General features: G+C 34.8%; 1 long non-coding RNA gene across 1 annotated transcript in view; it reads right to left on the reverse strand.

The window, feature by feature from the left end:
• LOC123600010 overlaps nucleotides 1-18,581 on the reverse strand; it is an 82,311-nt gene extending 63,730 nt beyond the window's left edge. The window contains exons 1-2 of the long non-coding RNA XR_006713419.1: nucleotides 18,342-18,581; nucleotides 13,639-13,712 (exon numbers count right to left, since the gene is read on the reverse strand). This is a non-coding gene — a long non-coding RNA (uncharacterized LOC123600010). The remainder of the gene's footprint in view (nucleotides 1-13,638; nucleotides 13,713-18,341) is intronic.
• Between the last annotated feature and the right edge of the window lie 2,638 nt (nucleotides 18,582-21,219).

Consider the following 21,219-nt stretch of genomic DNA (forward strand, 5'->3'; position numbering starts at 1 on the left):
CCATCATAAGAGCTGGATTTCTTGGTGACAGAGAAAGCTGCTTTGTTTTCTTCAAAAGGCTAAGAGCAGTGGTACAAAGAGGAGACACAAAAATCTTTACGCTGGTGTAAGGGACTTAAAGAAAGGGAGAGAAGGCTAAAAGAGGGTTAAAACATGGTGGGTGAGTCAGCTGCTGCTCTCATCTTTCTCTATGGATGAGTCTGAAGGATGAAAGACCTCCATAGAAGTCTAGAAAATTATCAAAATAAAGACTATTGCTGTCTCAACCTCCGGGGTGTAAGCCCCATAGAAAAAGGGTCCCTGCCCTGAATGCTGCTGGAATAGTACAGTATTAATGAAAGAAGGAATGGTCTAGACCAGAGGTTGGCAAACTCTTTCTATAATGGGACAGATAGTAAATATTTTAGAATTAATGGGCCACATAATCTCTACCACAACTTTTTATAACTGTCCCCTTGTAGTGAAGAAACAATCATGGAAAATAGATAAAAGAAAAAAGAAAACTTTTTTACAGAAACTGAAATTCAAGCTGCATATAATTTCAATATATCACAAAATAGTATTCTTCATGTTTTTCAACCATTTAAAACTGTGGAAATGATTCTTAGTTCACAGACCATACAAAAACATGAGTCAGAGTGGCTGACGAGAGTAGATTGCGGTACCTGATTAGACACTGACAGGATCTAACATTCTTCCACTGGGTTTCCAAGAAGAGCATAGAAGAGCATAAAAGTGTCCTCTTTCCTTAGAAAAAGTATATGAGAGTGAACAAAAACTTTAGTTGGAAAAGTGAGGGTACAGAATATGTGACTGAAAAAACAGGCTAAGATGGGACTGAGAAGCTAAAAGGCACTGAAAATGATGACAGAACAGACCCGAATTTCTTTCTCACCCTTGCTCCTGAGGCCATGTTGTTGCCTAAGATTCTCTTGAAACAAGAACCTGACTAAGGGAAAAGACTTGAGGGTTAGGTACCATCTGACAGAACAGGGTGAAATTAAGAAGCCATGAGGCAGTGTAATCAGTGCCAGGAAGCTTTAGAAAACCTGAGTCAGTGCCCAAATTTTCTTACTCTTTCTGCTCTAGTAAGGGCTTAATCCTTGAAAGTCAACTAACTACCCATTGTTTTCTCAAAGTGTAATAATACTTATCCATAGCCAGAGATTTCATCTAACTGCATGATTTAACACTTTCCTATGTGAATAACCCATCTAGGAGTCCCAATCCCACCAAATAAAAGTAGAGTGTTGGGTACATGGCTGTAGCATGAAAGAAATTCTCATTCATGTCTATGGTGTAACTATAAAGAAGGAGTTTGAATTCTCCTACTAAGTCATAAAAGGGAAGGAATATGCTCCTCTATAATAATCTTTATTTAATGAAGCACAGGAGACCTTAACTGGTCCATAACACTTTCCAATGTCTTCTCATCAAGAAGTTTCAGTCAAGAAGATTTAGATTAAAAAGTCATCACAAAAACAATTTAAAAATTGTACCACTGCTCTTCCCTGGATCTCTAAGCTACCATTCTTCCTGACATTTCCATATTAACTTGGAATTCATTCCAGGTTTTTAAATTTTACTAATCTCCTACATTTAATTTAGCCACCTAATCCTATTAATTCTACATCTTTAATATCTCCCAATTTATTCCCATCTCCACAACATTTTAGGTTTTTATTTTTCTCCTCTTTTTGCAGTGGATTTTTAAGTGGTGTCTTTGACTTCAGTGTTATCAGTCCTATTCTTTTTTCCCCAATTATATTCTATATACTCATATCAAGGATCTTTAAAATATAAATCTGATCATATCAGATGCCTAACAACTCCTCATGGCCTCAGAGACTATGGATAATGTATAAATTCCTTAGCAATAATATTCAAGACCTTTTTCTCTATTTACTTCTCTAGGCTCCTTTCCCACATTTCTTGGTCTAATCATGCTATTATTTAGCCATCTTGATTTATGTACTTTTCCAATAACGGTCACTGTGCCCTTAATTTTATAACTATTTTTTTCCAAATCATGTTCTGACCAAAAAACATATCCTGATATAGCATTAGCTATTTCTTCAAAAAAGGTTTTCAACATCAAATAATGTGAAATATGGTATTATAATAAAATCTAGTTAAATGTTTTACAGTACTGGAAAATTACCCAGGATCTGAAATATACTTCATATTGTTATTCTCGGAGCAAAATGAAATACTATTTAATATAGAGACTTTTTTTTAAATCATAGAACCCATGTATTCACAGTGTATGTACTGACTTAATTCTACTTCATCCATTTCACTTAGCATTTTTTTATTTCAAATTCCCCTTTTTAATTTTTCTCAAAATACTGTAATCAAATATTTCCATCTCCAATACTTATGTCATACAGTCTTGACTTGGTTATCTGTATGCAGAAAAAATTATGTGTAAGAGTATAGCACAATTATCTTGGTTTAAGCTCAAGACAGTCTTTCTGAGTCACCATTATTTATTTATACTGCCACTTTTCATAGTGCATCAGTAATACAACTTGACCAGAATCAAAGTGGTTCAAAGTTCTGATTTCAATCTTTCTCATCCAATGGTTTCCTGACCATTAATTCTTCTATTGATTCCAGTGAGAAGAAGTAATCACATATACTTTGAGATAAAATAGTCACACAAGATCATGAAAATTAGAATTCATTCTTCTCCTTCTCCTTTTTTCCCCCCTTTTCTGAAGAAATCCAGGTGACAAAGAGAAACTCCTAGTTGGGGAGAAGTGGAATTGTTTGGTGTCACTCTGAATTATGTTGTAGAGGATTTAAGCAAGTCAGAGGGATAATTAACTGAATAGAAAAACTTAAAGAGTTTTTCCACTTCAATCATTGTATTAGTTTTCAGTAAGTATGGGCTCGGTTTAGAAATATTGAATGTTCATGGGAAAATTCCAGGCAATCTGTGCTAAATATTGAATACAAATAATTCACTTCAAGAGAACAGGTGGGTCATCAGATTACAATTATTTTCCCTTCGCCCATGTGGCTTACATATTTTTGTTTGCAATCATCCATATTTTTACATGCCGTGGGCAAAGCTTTATTGAATTGACTAGAAGAATTTAAGGATTTTTCATTTAGTTTGCTGCATTGTTAATACTAGCTTGTCAATGACTTGAGATTACCTTTTTTCCTCGTTAAAAATGTTTAGCAAGGAAAATGAAATAAATGGTTGTTTTATTTAGGAATATCTCATGCTTTTTTAGCAGTTTTATTCTTCAAGATACATACTATGTTGCCAAGCTACAGCTCTAGACAAATGAGAAAATGATTTTCCTGACTTTTGTTCATTTAAATACTCAATCATGACATTGTGTTAATGTCATTTTCAAATAGAATGTCCTTGCTTTTCACATGAAAAATGAGGTAAAGGGAATGATGTGATTGTTCAAACCTTTGAATCGATGCATATTCATCAGAATGGATGATATGGAACTCGAACTGGCTGCATTTATTTAAATATTCTCATATGATTTCCATGAGTAATCATTAAAGTTAATGCAGAAATGTGCTGTTATGTCAAGACTTTTTTGCATATATGTCCATCTCAGAGTCTTTTATTACCTGTACCCTATAGCAATTGTTAAGTCAGAATGTAAGTCAAAGCCTTGAAAAATCCAAGACATTGTGACATGAAAATTAAAAAAAAAAAATCTATGATCTTGAGTTTGCTTGATATATGTGTACAACACGTTCCAAAAAAGTTATTCACGGATGCATAATTACTTTCTGAATAGTTCATCATATACTAATATTGACATGGAAAACAATGATTATAAATTGCAGAGATAGCAAAAGAACAGAACTTTAAAATAAGAAAAGGAAATCTTAAACTCTATTGTGTAACAACAGTACCAATTCACAGTTGATGCAAAGAAGTTCAGTCCCATTTGATCTGTAAGGTTTGTATTTGAGCAGTTTAAAGTCTGTTAAATTGAAGAGAGCCTAATCATTAGGGGTCCACTAACAGGGAGGGGCGCTTGGGTGGCTCAGTCGGTTAAGCGTCTGACTCGGTTACAGCTCAGGTCAAGATCTCATGGCTTCATGAGTTCAGGTTTCATGAGTTTGAGCCCCACACTGAGATCTGTGCTTACAGGGCAGAGCCGCTTGGGATTCTTTCTTTCCCTCTCTCTCTGCCCCTCCTGACTCACACTCTCTCTGTCTCTCTCAAAAATAAATAAACTTAAAAAAATTATTAAAAAAACAAACAAAAAGAGTCTATTAACAGGGCATACTATATAGAAAATAATATCTGAATCACAAAATTAACTGAATTGGAGGCACAAAATATTTTTGCTTAATTATTTCTACAGTATTGTGTATATGTTTCCCATCTTGGAGCTACACTGACATATCAGAAGTGGAAGAAAACTGGTTATACTAAACTAGCTCTTCTGTGATTAGAAATCTTTACTGACAAATCTGTAACGAATTCTTATTTTTTTCAAAAAGAAAGTAGATTATTATAATATTCTAAAATAGAAACTTTGTGTTATAGACACAACAAATGCCATTGATTCAGAAATTTGTGTGAATATCTGCACATTAAGTTATTATATTTGTGAATCAAGTCCATCATTCTCATAGAATTATCTTGGTTAAGCCAAAGTAACAAGTATTAGAAGACCTAAAGCTTTATTCAGAGATAAACTGAAAGTATCAAGAAAGCAATGAAAGCAATGGGAGTTTGGTTGTCTGGTTGGTTGGTTGGTTGGTTTTGTTATAAATGAAAGTGAGTGTAGGACTTCAGAGAAAGTTAATTTGAAATTTTGGCCTGTATAATGACTTTTGGAAGTACACTGGGATATTTTAGATTTCTTACTTAGAGTCATTTTAGAAGGTATATCAGAAATCATTTAGACTTGCTACCTTAGCCAACTAATCATCCTTTTTTTTTATATCATTTAATGATAAACATACCAACATTTGTTTGAGGCAAACATACCATATTTGTTTAAGAGATTTCTAACAAATTAGATAAGGAAATAAGTTTTAGTGGCTACCTTATAATAATAAGTAAATGAAAATATAAGATGAGTGTTCTTAAAAAAGTTTTTATTAAAAGTAATTTTAACTACAAAGACAAAATGCAAATACAGAATCATTTTTTACTTTTATATTTCAGTTAAATTTTGATGTAATAAAATATAATATTTTTCTAATTTCAATGAGCAAAAGATATCACAGGCCTTAACAGAAGAATCTCTTATGAAAATAATAATATGCAATTATATGTTAAACTAAACTCTGGATATAATACATACAAACTGAATTATTTTTTAAAAATAATTAGTAAAAGGGTTATTTTAAAGGTTTTATTCATTATGCTATACTCCATGAAATGCATTAAGAGAGAAGGTGGTATTTTAAAATGGTCTTTAAATAATCTTTCTCATAAGAATGTTACCAAATGTACTAGAAGAGAAGAAATAGAGTATGAAAAACATGTGGTAATGTATAGGAATTTAAATTAGAAAGAACCAGTATTTATATATATATATATATATATATATATATATATATATATATATATATATATATATCATATTACCTACATATGCATAAAGTGGTCATTTTTATCTAAATATATATACACGATAATATGGAAAGTAACTATATTGGATATTAGAATAAAAGGCATATTACAGGTGTCTGTTATGATAGGAAATAAGTGAACACAAGAATGTCAATTTCTCATAAGAGACATGCATACTGACACATTTCAGTTGCTATTTTTCCTTCTAAAATTTTTTTTCATTTATTTACTTTCAATTGAATAACAGAGTATTTCTTCTATGATGAAACATTTAAACTTTGTGGGGTTTGGATAGTCTATAGGATAAAAAACACAGCATTCAGCAAGTAACCCCACACCAATCTTTTAAACTGTAGTTTAGCAGCTCTACTGTCTCTCTGAAACTTACATGGTTTGAGATGAAGCTAACAATCAAAAAGAAAAATGCTTTTTGTTCAACTTTCTTTTCTTCTGTTCAGAACTTAGTTCTGAACAGAATGGATACCAATAAACAATAAATAAATAAATAAATAAATAAATAAATAAATAAATAAATAAATAATAAAACTGCTTTTGAAATTCCTTTTTTCACTGAAGCCTGCTACTTACTGTCTATGCCACATCTGTTTCAAAGAGTCAGTTACAGCACTGGAGCAGCTCTGGTTTAATGGGCTGTTATACAGCTGTCTATAGTGGGCTTTTCTTGTTCATTTTATAAATACTGATAGAAGCTGTAGGGAAGAGACTGAAAACAGTGACTTAGAGTTGCAATTACAATGCCATGTACATGTTTTAACTATACATGTGTAAATATTTTTCAAAATATTTTATATGCATTTTTATTTGATTTTAACTATATATGCAACCACTATTCAACTTTTCTGTGGATTATTTTATCCTTAAAGATTATTCATAATATTAAATATAATATTAGAATGTATATATTAGATATAAAGGGTCAACTGATTCTAAAAATTAATTGGCTCTTACACTTACTGGCAATTATGGAATAGTACATAAAGAAGATCTTTATTCACATTATGTTTAAAAAGATCAGACATAAAAGAAGTCTACAGAGAAGAATATATTATTCCAATTATTTGATTTTGAATTTCTTTATTCAGGACTTTTCTCATTAAAGCTTTGCAAACTGCTAACAAAATTGCTATTAACACTGAATAATCTTAAGTTTTTCATTATCACTCAATTACAAGATTAATTCTCAAATCAATACAATGTTATTCTTTTTCCTGGACTTTAAGAAATAAACTTTTTCATCATATTTTAGGTAGGCAATACAAAAATAATTTTAAAAATAGTTTTATTTGCCATGCCAATAATAAATAAATAATATCTGACTTTTTAGTCAGAAAAAAAAAGTCATTTGAGTAATACACAAATAAGTATATGTTTGGGTCCAAGATGGCAACATAGGAAAACCCTGAACTCACTTCACACTGACAAATGAAATCTACAGCAAGATGTGAATTTCCACTCAAAAGAAACTGACAACTAAATGAAGAGCTCCCTCCACAACAAGAGATAAAAGAACCACATCAAGATGGGTAGGAGAGGCAGAGATGTAGTCTCAGCAAAAACCCCCACATTTGGCAATACATAATGGGGAGAGATCTCACAGGTGCAGAGCTTCTCCCAAAGGAGTGAGGGCTTTGTAACCCACATTGAGCACCCCAACCCTTGAGACCTGCACAAGGAGATAAAGACACCAAAGATACCTGGCTCTGGAAACCAATGGGGCTTACATCCAGGCTTATACCCTGAGAGCTGTGAGAATCTGGGATACTCCTTCTGAATGGGCTCATACACAGATTCATTTATCCCAGGACACAAGGCAAAGGCCGCAGTTTGATATGTGACTGGAAAATATGCGACAGTGATTCATTTGCTACTCTTAAAGCATCTTCTGAAGGCCAGAGACCAGCTGGGACTGTCTTCAGGAACAAAGCACAGGTGAGCACCATTTTTGCACACTCCCTCTACCTTTCTAGTACAATTGGGCACACATGAACGGAACTTTGCTAACACCACAGCTATGCCCTATCCCCAAAATTCTTGCTGCATTAAGAAAGCCACAGACATGCCCTGCTCCCAGCACTCTTCTCTTACACAGCTGAGGACACGGCCCATCCTAAACACTCTTTCAGCCTTATTAAAGGTGGCCTGCCAACAGGCAAGCAAAGTTCACACAGGGGCCACCTCCTGATCACCTATCTCTGGTGGCCAGGGCAGTTTACAATCCTGGGCCCCATGGGACTTTAACTATAGAAAGACACTACTGGGTAGAATATCACATCCAGGACACTGCACAGAGAGTACAATGTAAAACATCCTCTGCACAAGGAAAAGGCCTATTTATTTGTCCTAGAGCTTCACTCTGAGGGAAAGACTTCAGGTTTGCTACATATATACAGGCTACAAAGGTGCTCTCTGGGAACACAGGCAGGGAGACACCACCTTCCTGCCCTTTCTTGACCTCACGAGTACCTCCCAGAAAGAAGCTTATACGCTCATCTGAAGCCCCAATGTTTACAACTGCCACCCAGGGGACACCTCCAGATCTCTTAGTCTGGAGGTCAGCAAGGTCTAGATTGACATCCCATAGGAATACACACACACACACACACACACACACACACACACACACACACACACATTTACATAAATTGAAAGCTATAGCCTAAGGACCTAGATTCCAGTCAACCTGAAATCAAGTGCAGACTGAGATCCCTCCCTTTGGAACACTGACAGTTCTTGGCACACACTCAACAATTGGGACCTATCAAGAATAAATCAGCCTACTTAAAAAATAATTACAAAGTTTTGAAAGGCAAATAAGAGCTAGGAGAAGTTTGAACAATAAGGCCTATCTCCTAAAAAGGCCGTTCCTTCACGTCTGAGAGAGGTAGTTTGCATAATTCATAGAAACAGCACAGAGAGTCAAGCAAAATGAGGACACAGAGGAATATGTTCCAAACAAAAGAACAAGACAAAACTTCGGAAGAAGACCTCAGTTAAACAGAGATGAGTAATCTGTCTGATAAAGAGTTCAAAGCAATGGTCATAAAGATGCTCACTGAATAGGGGATAAGAATGGATGAACAGAATGAGAACTTCAGAGGTAGAAAATATAAGAAAGTACCAAACAGAAGTCACAGAGCTGAAGAATGTAATAACTAAATTGAAAAATACACTATAAGGGTTCAACAGCAGACTAAATGAAGCAGAAAAATGGATTTATCTGGAAAACAAGGCAGTGGAACTCACCCAAACAGAGCATCAAATAAAAAATAACTTTAAAAAATTGAAGATAGTTTACAAGACCTATGGGACAATATCAAGTGTACTAACATTCTGTATTATATGGGTCCCAGAAAGAGAAGAGAGATGGGGGCAAGAATTTTATTTGAAGAAATAATAGCTAAAAACTTCCCTAACCTGAGGAAGGAAACAGATATCCAGGTCTGGAAAGCAAAGAATTTCAAAAAAGATGAACCCAAAGAAATCCACAATAAGACACATTATAATTAAAATGTCAAAAGGTAAAAGGTAAAGAGACACTCTTAAGAGCAGCAAGAGAAAACTTACTACATATAAGGGAAACCCCATTAGACTGTCAGCTGATTTTTCACCAGAAACTTCGCAGGCCAGAAGGCAGTAGCATGATATAAAGTGCAAAAAGGAAGAAAACTTCCAACCATGAATTCTCTGCCCAGAAAAGTTATTACTCAAAATAGAAGAATAGAGGAAGAGAAAAAGAGTTTTCCAGATGTGCAAAAGCAAAAGGAGTTCATCACCACTAAACTAGTCTTACAAAAAATGTTAGAAGGACTTCTATGAATAGAAAAGAAAAGGCACTAACTGCAAAACATATAAAAGTAAAAATCTCATTGGTAAGAGCAAATATATAGTAAAAGTTAATCACTTACAAAGATACTCTGATGATTAAAAGACAAAAGGCATAAAATTAACTTTAATTACAGTAACACATTAAGGGGTACACAGAATAATAACAACATAAAACGTGACATTAAACATAAAATGCTGGATGGTGGGGGGGTAAAAATGTAGAGGTTTTAGAATATGCTCAAATTTAAACTATCAACATATATAGGCATATATGTGTTTACGTACGTATACACACACACATACACAAACACACATGTACTGTTATATGGAAGCCTCATGGTAACCACAAAACGAAAATCTATAGTAGATACACAAGATAGTGAGCAAGTCATCTAAATATAACACACACAATCTTCTTAGACTGAATCATGAAGAAACAGAACATCTAAATAGACTGATTACTAGTAAGGAGATTGAACCAGTAATCAAAAACCTACCAATAAACAAAAGTCTAGGACCAGATGGCTTCACTGGTGAATCTACCAAACATTCAAAGAAGATTTAATGTCCATCTTTCTCCAACACTCCTAAAAATGGAAGAGGAGGGAACATTTCCAAACTCATTTTTTAAAAGTAATCTCTGCATCCAATGCTGGGCATGAATCTATAACCCCAAGATCAAGACTCATGTGCTTTCCTGACTGAGCCAGCCAGGTGCCCCTTGTTGGATTTTTTTTTATTTGTTTGCTTGTTTTTTTTCAAATTCATTTTACTAGGCTAGTATTACCCTGATACCAAAAGCAGAAAAGATTACCAAGAAAGAAAAGAAAAGAAAAGAAAAGAAAAGAAAAGAAAAGAAAAGAAAAGAAAAGAAAAGAAAAGAAAAGAAAAGAAAAGAAAAGAGAAAGAAAGAAAGAAAGAAAGAAAGAAAGAAAGAAAGAAAGAAAGAAAGAAAAGAACAGAACATTACAGGCCAATATCCCTCCTCATGAACATAGATGCAAAAAATCCTCAACAAAACATTAGTAAACCAAATTCAACAATACGTTAAAAGAATCATACCCCACATTATTTCAGGGAAGCAAGGATGATTCAACATCTGCAAACTAATCAATGTGATACACCATATTAATAAAATGAAGTAAAAAGATCACATGATCATTCTCAATAGATGCAGAAAAAAAAGGAACAAAATTCAATATTCATTTCTGATAAAAACTCTCAACAAGGTAAAGGTAGAGAATGCATATCTCAACATAATAAAAATCATATATGACAAACCCACAGCAAGTATCATACTCAACTGAAAGGCTAAACATTTTTCTCCTAAGATTGGGAACTAGACGGAGATGCCCATTCTCTCCACCTTTATTCAACACAGTATTAGAAATCATAGCTGTGGCATTTAGGCAGAAAATAAAAGGCATCCAAATTGGAAAGAAAGAAGTAAAGCTATCATTATTCACAGTGGACATATTATGTATAGAAAACTTTAAAATCTATGCCAAAAACTGTTGAAATAAATGAATTCAGTAAAGTTAACAAATCAATATACAAAAATCTATTACATTTCTGTATACTAATAACAATATAATACAATGTCTATACAATAATTATCAAAAAAACAAATTAAGAAAACAATCCAATTTATAAATGCTTCAAAAAAATCAACCAGTAAAACAGGTAGGAATAAATGTAACCAATGAGGTGAAAGAATTGTGCACTAAAAACTATAAGACACTGATGAAAAAAAACTGAAGACTTAAATAAATGGGAATGATAAATATTCCGTCCTCATGATCGAAACATAACATTGTTAAAATGCTCACATGACCCAATGCCATCTACAGTCCAATGACATTTTTTTTCTTTTTCTTTTTTTACTGTTCTGCACCTTCCCATTCCAATGACATTTTTCAATGTAATAGAACAAATTCTAAAATTTCTTTTTTTAAAATTTTTTTTTTCAACGTTTATTTATTTTTGGGACAGAGAGAGACAGAGCATGAACGGGGGAGGGGCAGAGAGAGAGGGAGACACAGAATCGGAAACAGGCTCCAGGCTCTGAGCCATCTGCCCAGAGCCCGACGCGGGGCTCGAACTCACGGACCGCGAGATCGTGACCTGGCTGAAGTCGGACGCTTAACCGACTGCGTCACCCAGGCGCCCCTAAAATTTCTTTAAAACCAGACAAGACCCCAAATACCCAAAGCAATCTTGAGAAAGAGGACTAAAACTGGAGGTATCATGCTCCCTGATTTCAAACTACAGTAGAAAGCTACATAATCAAAATCGATGGTATTGGCCTAAAAACAGATACACGAACCGAACAGAAGCCCAGGAATAATACCACATATATATGTCAATTAATTTATGAAAAAGAAGCCAAGAATATACAATGAAGCATGGATGGTCTCTTCAATAAAGGGTACTGGGAAACCTGGACAACCATAGGCAAAAGAATGTAACTAGGCCACTATTTTACACCAAATGTAAAAATTAACTCAAAGTGGATTAAAGACTTAAATGGAACCAGAAAAACACCTAGAAGAAAACCTAGGCAGTGAGCACCTTGATATTGGTCTTGGCATTGAATTTTTGAATGTGACTCAAAAACTGAAGCAATAAGAGCAAAAATAAAAATTAGTAAAAACTTCCACAAAGCAAAGGAAACTATTGACAAAATGAAAGGGCACCCTACTGAAAAGGAGAAAATGTTTGCAAATCATATATCTGATAAAGAGTTAATCTCCAAAATGTATAAAGAACTCAACTCAATACAAACAAAACAATTAAAAACAAACAATCCAGTTAAAAATGGACAATGTAAATAGTTATTTTTTCAAAGAAGACATATGGATGGCCAAAAGGCATATTAAATGATGTTCATTATCATCCTAATTATCAGGGAAATGCAAATCAAATACCATAATGAGTATCACTTCACACCTATTATAATAGCCATTATCAAAAAGACAAGAAATAACAAGTGTTGGAGAGGATATGGAGACAAAGCAACCCTTGTGCACTATTGGTGGGAATGAAATTGATGCACACACTATGGAAAACAATATAGAATTTCCCCCCAAATTAACAATGGTCTACTATGTCATCCAGCAATTTTGTTTCTGGGTATTTCTCTGACAAAAATGAAAACAGAATGAAAAGAAAATATGCACCCCTACATTCACTGCGGCATTACTTACAATAGCCAACATATGGAAACAACCTTCTAAGTATCCATCATTGGATAGATACTTAGACATTACACATGTAATGGCTTCCTTATCCGTATGTGTGTGTATATATACATATTGTGGGAAGGAGAGTTGGAGGGTGGGCAAAACATGAACAGGGTCAACTTCATGGTGACATACAGCAACTAGACAATGGTAATCTATTGGTAGTGCATACAAATATTGAATTATTATGGTATGCCTCTAAAACTAATAAAATGTCATATACCAATTTTACCTCAACTAAAAAGGCCTAAAAACTCAAAATAAATAATAAAAATTAATAAATTAACGTGGTGACCTTGAAAATAGGTGAAATACATATTTTCTATGGATTTTTAAAAAGAGGTTCCAACACACTAAACTATTCCAGAATACATAACAACTGGGAGAATTTGTTTCATATGTCATATTTTACTTTTTCAAAAAATTGAGCAGTAAAAGTCAAAAGATACCTTTATATTAAAAGCCACTAGAGAGGCACCTGGGTGGCTCAATCGGTTAAGTGGCCGACTCTTGGTTTCAGCTCAGCTCATGATCTCACAGTTCGTGACTTTGAGCCCTGCGTCCAGCTCTGCAGCTGGCAGCGCTGAGCCTGCTTGGGGTTCTTTCTTTCCCTCCCTCTCTCTCCCTCTGCCCCTGTCCCACTTGTGCTGTCTCTGTCTCTCTCAAAATAAATAAGTAAACTTAAAAAAAAATGTAAAGCCATTATAAATAAAAAGAAGTTCATTTGTTGTTTAGGACTAAACCACTTCTAATTACCTGTCAAATTTAATCTACACATTAAATACAGTAACTTTTGATGCTACTTTGCCACCTATGGACATTCAATAATCATTTTGCTAACTAAACAAATGAACTACATGGAAAGGTCGTAACATAAGAATCACTATCACAAAAGCCTCTGGATGCAAAAACGCATATAAATTATTGTTCCAAAGTATTTATTTTGAGATTAAAATAAATTAAAAGATTACTTACATGTGGAGAAATAATGTTGAAAAATGGAAATTCCTTGAAGAATAATTTCCATTGAAAGAAGAGACGTCATTGTGCTGAAAATTAAGATATAGATTTAGTCCCAGAATTCACAGCATCATTCATATAGATTTTAATGGCTTGATTCCATCACAGAAAGGAAAAAAAAATACCTCATTTATGATATGAGAAAACAGAAGATGGGAGGGACACACAATTTGCACTCACTGCTACCACGTAGAGAACCAACATTACCTATATATTTATCACGTTAAAAATAACTGCATTATTTTTTTCTCCTTCACTCTGATAGAACCGTGATATACATATATGCAATCTACACAGAAGTATACCGCCCCCCCCTTTTTTTTCCTGCTTAGGGAAGGCAGAAGTTGTATCTTAAACCCCAGAGTGACAGCAATGCTTCTCCACAGCACTTCTCTATTAAAGCTTCTCATATGTGAACAGAATGCTGTGCATGTTGAAGTATCTGTTGCCCACGTTCACAGCCAAAATTCCCATATTTGTGATTTGAATGCAGGAATACCCATAGCCACTCTCAAAAGAATTTATTTAAATCATCTCCTGATATCATTAGCACTGACAGGGTTTGGGGTAACACTCAGGGAGATAAGCAGTTGTGATATATTTCTTCAAAGAATGTGTTCTGTCAGTGAACTTGTCCAAAAGCGTTGGGGCATATAAACATTCCTCAAGTGGGTTTACTTATCAGGTATAAAATGACCGGGTGAGGAGAATACAGGGTTTTGACAGTTTGTGGTTTGAAATTAAGCATGACCCTTTGTACTTTTAAACGTGATTTGTCTATTTTTTTTTAATCTATCTTGATTCAAAAGGGAAGCAGTCAATGCTAAGTATGGCCAAGTGAGGGCAATTATGAATATATTTATAAAAATCAATTTAAAATAAAGATCCCAGCACTGCAAAAACACCTTGAAATAAGTCATGAATAAATAGGCTTTTCTCTCATGATTTTTAAAGCACCGCTATAGGGAAAGTCTGAAGATAAATCAGGTGACAAGAAGTTTGAAACAGCTTGCTAATTTATTTTCTGAGCCATATTCCTAGGCTAAGTGAATATGCATTTCATTATTACAACAAATATGCTGATCATAAAACTACCTATTTTCCTTTAACTAAAGGATCAATAATTTTAGATTTTGAAAATAAATTCTTACACTATTTAAAAACACTTTCTATGGAACAGAATCATCTTTTATAACACATTAAATCATGACTAAACCTTTTTTTTTTTAATGTTTATTTATTTTTGAGAGAGAGAGCGTGCACAAGCTGGCTGGGGGGAGGCAGAGAGAGAGAGGAAAAAAGAGAGAGACAATCCCAAGCAGGCTCCTCTATATCAGCACAGAGCCCAATGTAGGGCTCAATCTCACAAACCATGAGATCAAGATCTGAGCTGAAATTGAGTCAGACGCTTAACTGACTAAGCCACCCAGGAGCCCCAACTAAACCTATTCTTGAGAAGTATTACGCATGATCAAATGTAAACATATTGTGGAAAAATCCCTTTGATACGATATGAGATATGTATTTTTAAGAAAACTAAAGTTCTTCCAACTCACATCTTTTTTTTTTTTTTTTTGAGAGAGAGAGACAGCACAAAAGGGGGAGAGGCACAGAGAGAGGAAGAATCTCAAGCAGGCTCTGTGCTGCCAGTGCAGAGCCTGATAAGGGACTCAGATTCAAGAACTGTGAAATCATGACCTGAACTAAAACCAAGAGTTGGACACCTAACCAACTGAGCCACCAGGGTTCCCCTCAAATCTCTTTTCAAATTGATGCAGTGTATTTTACTAGGTGACAAGTGAAGACAATTAATACAAATAGGTAACTTATACAATACTAAATGTTCTTTGCCAAAAAAAAAAAAAAAGACTACCATGGGAGGAGAATGAGTTATTGAAGTATATGTAATCTTCATAAAATTAAGCAAATACCATTAAGTAATGACTGAAGTTCCCCAAAAGTCTCCCCACGTTTGTAAATATAATATCCAATCAGTTTTATTTCTTAATTGTATTCAATTCTATAAATTGGATTTGTAAATAAATACGTAGCAGTTCTTCAATTAAGACTGACTAAATGTAGATCAGCAGGAGAACAAAATACCAATCTTTATCCTATTGCTTATAAGCTTGTAATTATGGGACCATAAGTAGGGAGTCTAACAATTTCCAATTTTCATCCATTCAATTTGGTGAGACAAGTCCAGGCCAGAGGTTCAGAGTCCTAGCTTATAATCAATTTCATACATACTATTAGACACATCTACATTTATCTCACAAATGAAAAATCAAACCTGAATCTTTTAAACTGTTTCAATAGTCTAATTTATTAATGATGGTTACATTTTTTTTTATCTCACTCAATATGTCCTAATTGTCCCTGAAAGGAATGTTTTCTTGAACAATCTGTTTGCCTTTGCCTATCTAATTAGATAGTAACTTTTTTTTCTATTAACCTTCCAGTTAATTTTGGAAAATCTTGTTTCATTCATTGAAAAGACAGAAAGGAGATGTGTACCCAAATCTTGTGTTTTTATTACAATTAGTAATTTTTCCTAAAGATTCCACTGTCCATTAAACATTAGAAACCAGTTCTCCCTCTCTCGTGTACAATTTCAAGACAAAAACAAATATATATATATATGTATATATACATACATATATACACATATATGTGTATATATGTATGTATATGTATGTATGTGTATATATATATATATACCAGCATGTATACATAAACATGATCTGACACTTACATGGGAATCAGGATCTAAATTCTATTTCTAATAATAATTTTGACCTAACAATATGCTATTATTGATCAACTTTAGGTCATTCCTTGAAAATTACTGAGGCCCCTGAATCACCTTCTGATCATGGATACTTTTAAAGAATGTGTTTGTTTGGTATACTGTTGAATCAGAAACTTGAGAAATAAAACTTCAATATTTTTACAATATTTTTAAATTTCCAAAACAGAGAAAAAAAGGAATGGCTAGAAGGTTAACTGTTTCTTTTATGTTCAGTATTATCTGGATAGCATGGATTTCATAATGATAATACTATTTCTAGTCATACTCTCCAATTATGCATATGCTCACAGAAGAAAAATGATCATGTAAATACTAGCAATAAAGAATACATTAGAAAAGGTAGCTAAAACTTCCCAATGTGAAGTCCACTTAATTGTGCAAAGCCTACCTTTATGACCTTCAAAAAAACATGTATGAACTCACAGAACATATGTCAAATATGTTAAACTAAAATACGATGTAGTTGTAAAATTGTTCCTTTTAAAGGACAATTTTAAGGAAAATCTACCAATCTTTTCTTTTTACTTTATATTGTATATCATCAAGAAAGCGGGGTCAAGGCTTTAACTTCATTTTGAAAGGGAGAAGAACACCTTGTGAGGAGGAGGAGAAGAGAAAAGGCCATTTTTCCTAAGGCAAGGTAGCAAAAGTTTAAGGGCCATCAAGTTATTTGGAGGGAGTAGGGGTTTCTTTGACAGCCAGACCCCTTGACATTTCTGTCTTTCCCTTTCTGCTGGCCCTGCCCACGTGGGAGAAAAGGAAGATAAAAAGGCTCATAAGAAATGTAAGTGATCTTTATTGACCTGTGACTTTGGTATAACCATGTCCTCTGGCGTGTGACTGCAGTATGCATTTCTTGTCAAAACAGGTAAGGGAATTGAGCATTGGCCTGAAGGAACGTGTGTGTGTGTGTGTGTGTGTGTGTGTGTGTTCAGAACTGAAAGGTAAGGGATTTGAAGAAAAAGTGGAGAATTGGGGGAAGTTAGGGGAGGAAAGGTAACTATTGTAAATTTTCTCCTTTTGGAAAAAAAAACAAACAAAATCTTGTTATTCTGTAGTTTATTCATCTCATTCTCAATCTTTGCCCACTCTTCTTTAATTTTCCTTCAAATATTCCATTAATTTTCCCTGAAAATAATTTTCTTTCAAAGAAATATGGTCATCAAATTGGGGAATAAATTGAAAAATAGCTTACAGTCTCTAGCAGACTTTCTCAGATGTAATAGGACGCATTGGCTGGGAAAAGGCAGTTCTTCAATCTGTTAAGGATATGAATAAAACTGTATCTCAGATCTTGTAAGAACACCCCACGAGAGTACAAGGTACGCTAGAAAACAGGGATGAGTATCCTTTCGGTTTTCCTAAGTCACGGTCTTTTTGAAAACTATTTTAAATCCTTTAAAATATAGTCATTAAAACTTGCTAAAATGACGGTTTTGTTGCTTTTTTTTTTTTCCTCAGAAAAGGAAACAGCACAGAGAAAGATGTATTTTAAAGACAGATTCATTCCCCTGTAGAACACTACTTAAACATCGTCATAAAAACTGGGAAATTATTTCGCCCCTATTTCCTTTAACCTTGTAGGGCATCTGCTCAGGTTTGTTCGGAGAGAGTCATCTTACAAATACATAAGCAGACGCTGTCAAATATAAAATAAAAGATGAAAGAGAAAATCAACTCTAACATCATCGATACTCCCTGCTGTAAAATCCTACTCAATCTGTGCTGTTGGTTTGTTTTTTTTTTTCCCCCCTGAGTTCACAGAAATGTTTCACAGAAAAAATCTGAAAGAGACAACCTGGCCCTGTGTTTCCACCAGACGGTTCCTTTTGCACATCGATCTCACCTCCTTGTTGCATCCAGGGAGCTGCGGGGCGCGCCCCGCACACAGTGTTAGCAACCTCTGCCTCTCCGCCATATCCTGCTGCGGAGAACCGGCAGGCTGCTTGTGGGCCTAGCGGGGCGACTTAGCTCAGGTTCCAAACCAAATCCTGTGGAGAGGCTGACCCACGCTCTCCGTGGAAAGTTCCACCTGGCCGCCATCTTGAGGGCGGAGCAGTGTTCCCAGGGAAGCTGCTCTGAGGAAAGGAGACCAAAATCGCGCCCGCGAAAGAGAGAACGCGCCGAGGTTGGTTCACTTTTGGTGTCTGACCTCTAGGTTACCCTTCTACCATGCTTCCTGCAAAAATACTGCACGGTCTTTGGAACTTAGCACATTGTATCGAGGGACACAAAAGAATCTGTAAAGGGCATTAGGTTCTAAACTGTATTGCTTGGAAGGATTTATACATTAACAACCACTTGGAATTTTTGCCCAAAGCAAGTCTGCCCACACGCCCGAGGCCAATAAACCGTGCCAGGTGAGAAGTTCTCAGTGCTGATTTTAACATTTGTCGTCCTCCTTTGACAAGGTTAGTGTAGGTAAAAATGGAGGGAGAAAACATTGTGGTAAATGCCACATTTATTAGCAAGGTTAAAATGGTTTTCGTGGCTTTTTAGTTGATAGGAAGAATGGGGGAAAGGGGGATGAAGATGCATAGATTTACATTTATTTTTGTTTTGTTTTTTGTTTTTGCTTTTTTAATAAAGTTACAAAGTCACTTTTCCTTGGGCTGCTGCCTTTGCCTACAGGGTACAGACGACTGCCAATAAGTTTTTGTTTTCATAGAGATCAGCTCACCATTCTTTGGAAAAAGTACTTTACATACGATAAATGTTCAGTAATTTCTTGATATATTTTAAATGGCATTTGATCCAGAATGTAAACCTCAAATCAAAGGCTAAATATAATCATAAATCCACAGACAGGTTGAAAACTCTGATTTTAACTATATTCATTGGAATTATGTTTAGTTGGGGAAAGAAATGCCACTACTCAAAAAAAAAAAAAAAAAAAAAAGGCTTACGTGAGATAGAAATATATTTTTCTCCATGAAATCCCATAGCTTGGTTGTCTAGAATTAGGTCAGTACCTCCATTTTAACAAGTCCTTAGGAACTTTGGGTTCCTTCCAGTTCACGAGCATTCATCATCTCTAGGGTGTGTCCTTTCTCCCCATGGAGCAAGCTGGTATTCATGCAGGCGGCATATGGAAAGAGGGGGGCAAAGAAAAAGGGCCAAGTGCATGGGCCAACTGACCCTTAAGGAAGATTTCTGGAGGCTTCTCTAGAACATTCTTTCTTGAAACACCCCCATTTAAGAATTTAGTCACTTGAATACATCTAGCTGCAAACTGCCAAAGATTAAATAGAGTGCATGCATGAGAGAGGTATTGTGATGGAAGAAGAAGGGACAGGAAGGGAACAGGCATTGGAGGAAAAGAGAGGCAAATTGAGGTGTAATGCATTCTTCTACTTGAAATGACCCCTTTCACTCTTTTTCTTCTCTCAAATCTGAGACCACACTGTAAGAAAACAACACAGTGGGCATGCCACTAGCAGAGCTCCTAAGTAGAAATTTAAAATGGGAGGAGCTACTCCTAAAATCCTCAAACCCCCTAAGAACAAGGTAGACCGTGGAGCTGGGGAGGTTAAGGAAAAATGATAGGAGTGCAGTAAAGGGGCATCTCACCCAGTCACATGTCCTCCTGTCCACTGTGTTCACTATGTGCCCTCCTCTACTATGTTCACTGCGATACACATGAAAAGTCTCTGTATAGAGACTAAAATATTTTTTTAAGCAGTATCTTGATTTTGGAAATGTTTTGATTTCTTTTTAAAATATTTCTAATTGTCACAAGCAATCTATAACCTTTTAAACGTCCTGTCCACTTACAGTTTTATAATTAATATTGATTTCAGAGTAACAATCTATTGTTTTTGTGGAGAAAACTACATTTATGCCCAATTGTGAAGGAGATGTTGAAAGAATCTACCTGTTATTTCTTAACATCCCTCCTTCCAAATACTTCTAAACTCTATTTGAAGTTTCCAGGTTATTCTAATATTCTTAATTTGTTCCAGTTGTATTTTTTCACTTCCGTTTAAGAAAAATGGAAAGTGCCTATAAGTCAATAAGTTAAACAGCATTTTCAGTAACGTGCCACCATACATGCTTGGTCTACAAAGTACATGGTTAGTATCATTGGGGAAAGAATTCAAAATCTGGCCTCACATTCCAGGAAAGCTGTAAACGAGATCACTTTGATCTTCTTCATTTTCTTCACTTTGATTTTCAGAGTATTTACATCCTCCTATGTTTATATGACCTCATGAACTCGTGAGAGTTTCAATAGACAGCCAGTTAAAACACACAGTATGTTCTTAAAAACTAAACATGCTTTAATAAGTCTGCTAAAAGCTGATAGCATTTCCCAGACTATACCAACCATTAATTATCCTTCCTCTTTTTGAGGCAAAGATTATAAGAAAAGGAAAGGGCATAACCTTAGTCCATCTCTATGGCAAAGATTGCAACAACAATAAAAAATTTCAAAATGTGTTTTGTGAAAATGTTGTGGTTAACATTTGAAGACTTCCCCAGATGTCTCACTTGGCTATACATTTGTTTATACTGATCATAAACAAATCAATTTAGATACTGGTATTTGACTGGCTTGGTATATAATTAAAGGAATAAAGTTTGAGATAGAAGTAGACCAAAGTAAACATGGGGAAGTTCTTTTATGGAAACTTTTAGTTGCAAATTCATCAATTGTTTCAATTTTGTGGTGTTTAAAGTGTTTCAGTTCATTGAGCTGCTATTGCTTGGCAACTACCAAACAA

Source organism: Leopardus geoffroyi, chromosome C1, assembly GCF_018350155.1.
Source record: "Leopardus geoffroyi isolate Oge1 chromosome C1, O.geoffroyi_Oge1_pat1.0, whole genome shotgun sequence".
Taxonomy (NCBI): Eukaryota; Metazoa; Chordata; class Mammalia; order Carnivora; family Felidae; genus Leopardus; species Leopardus geoffroyi.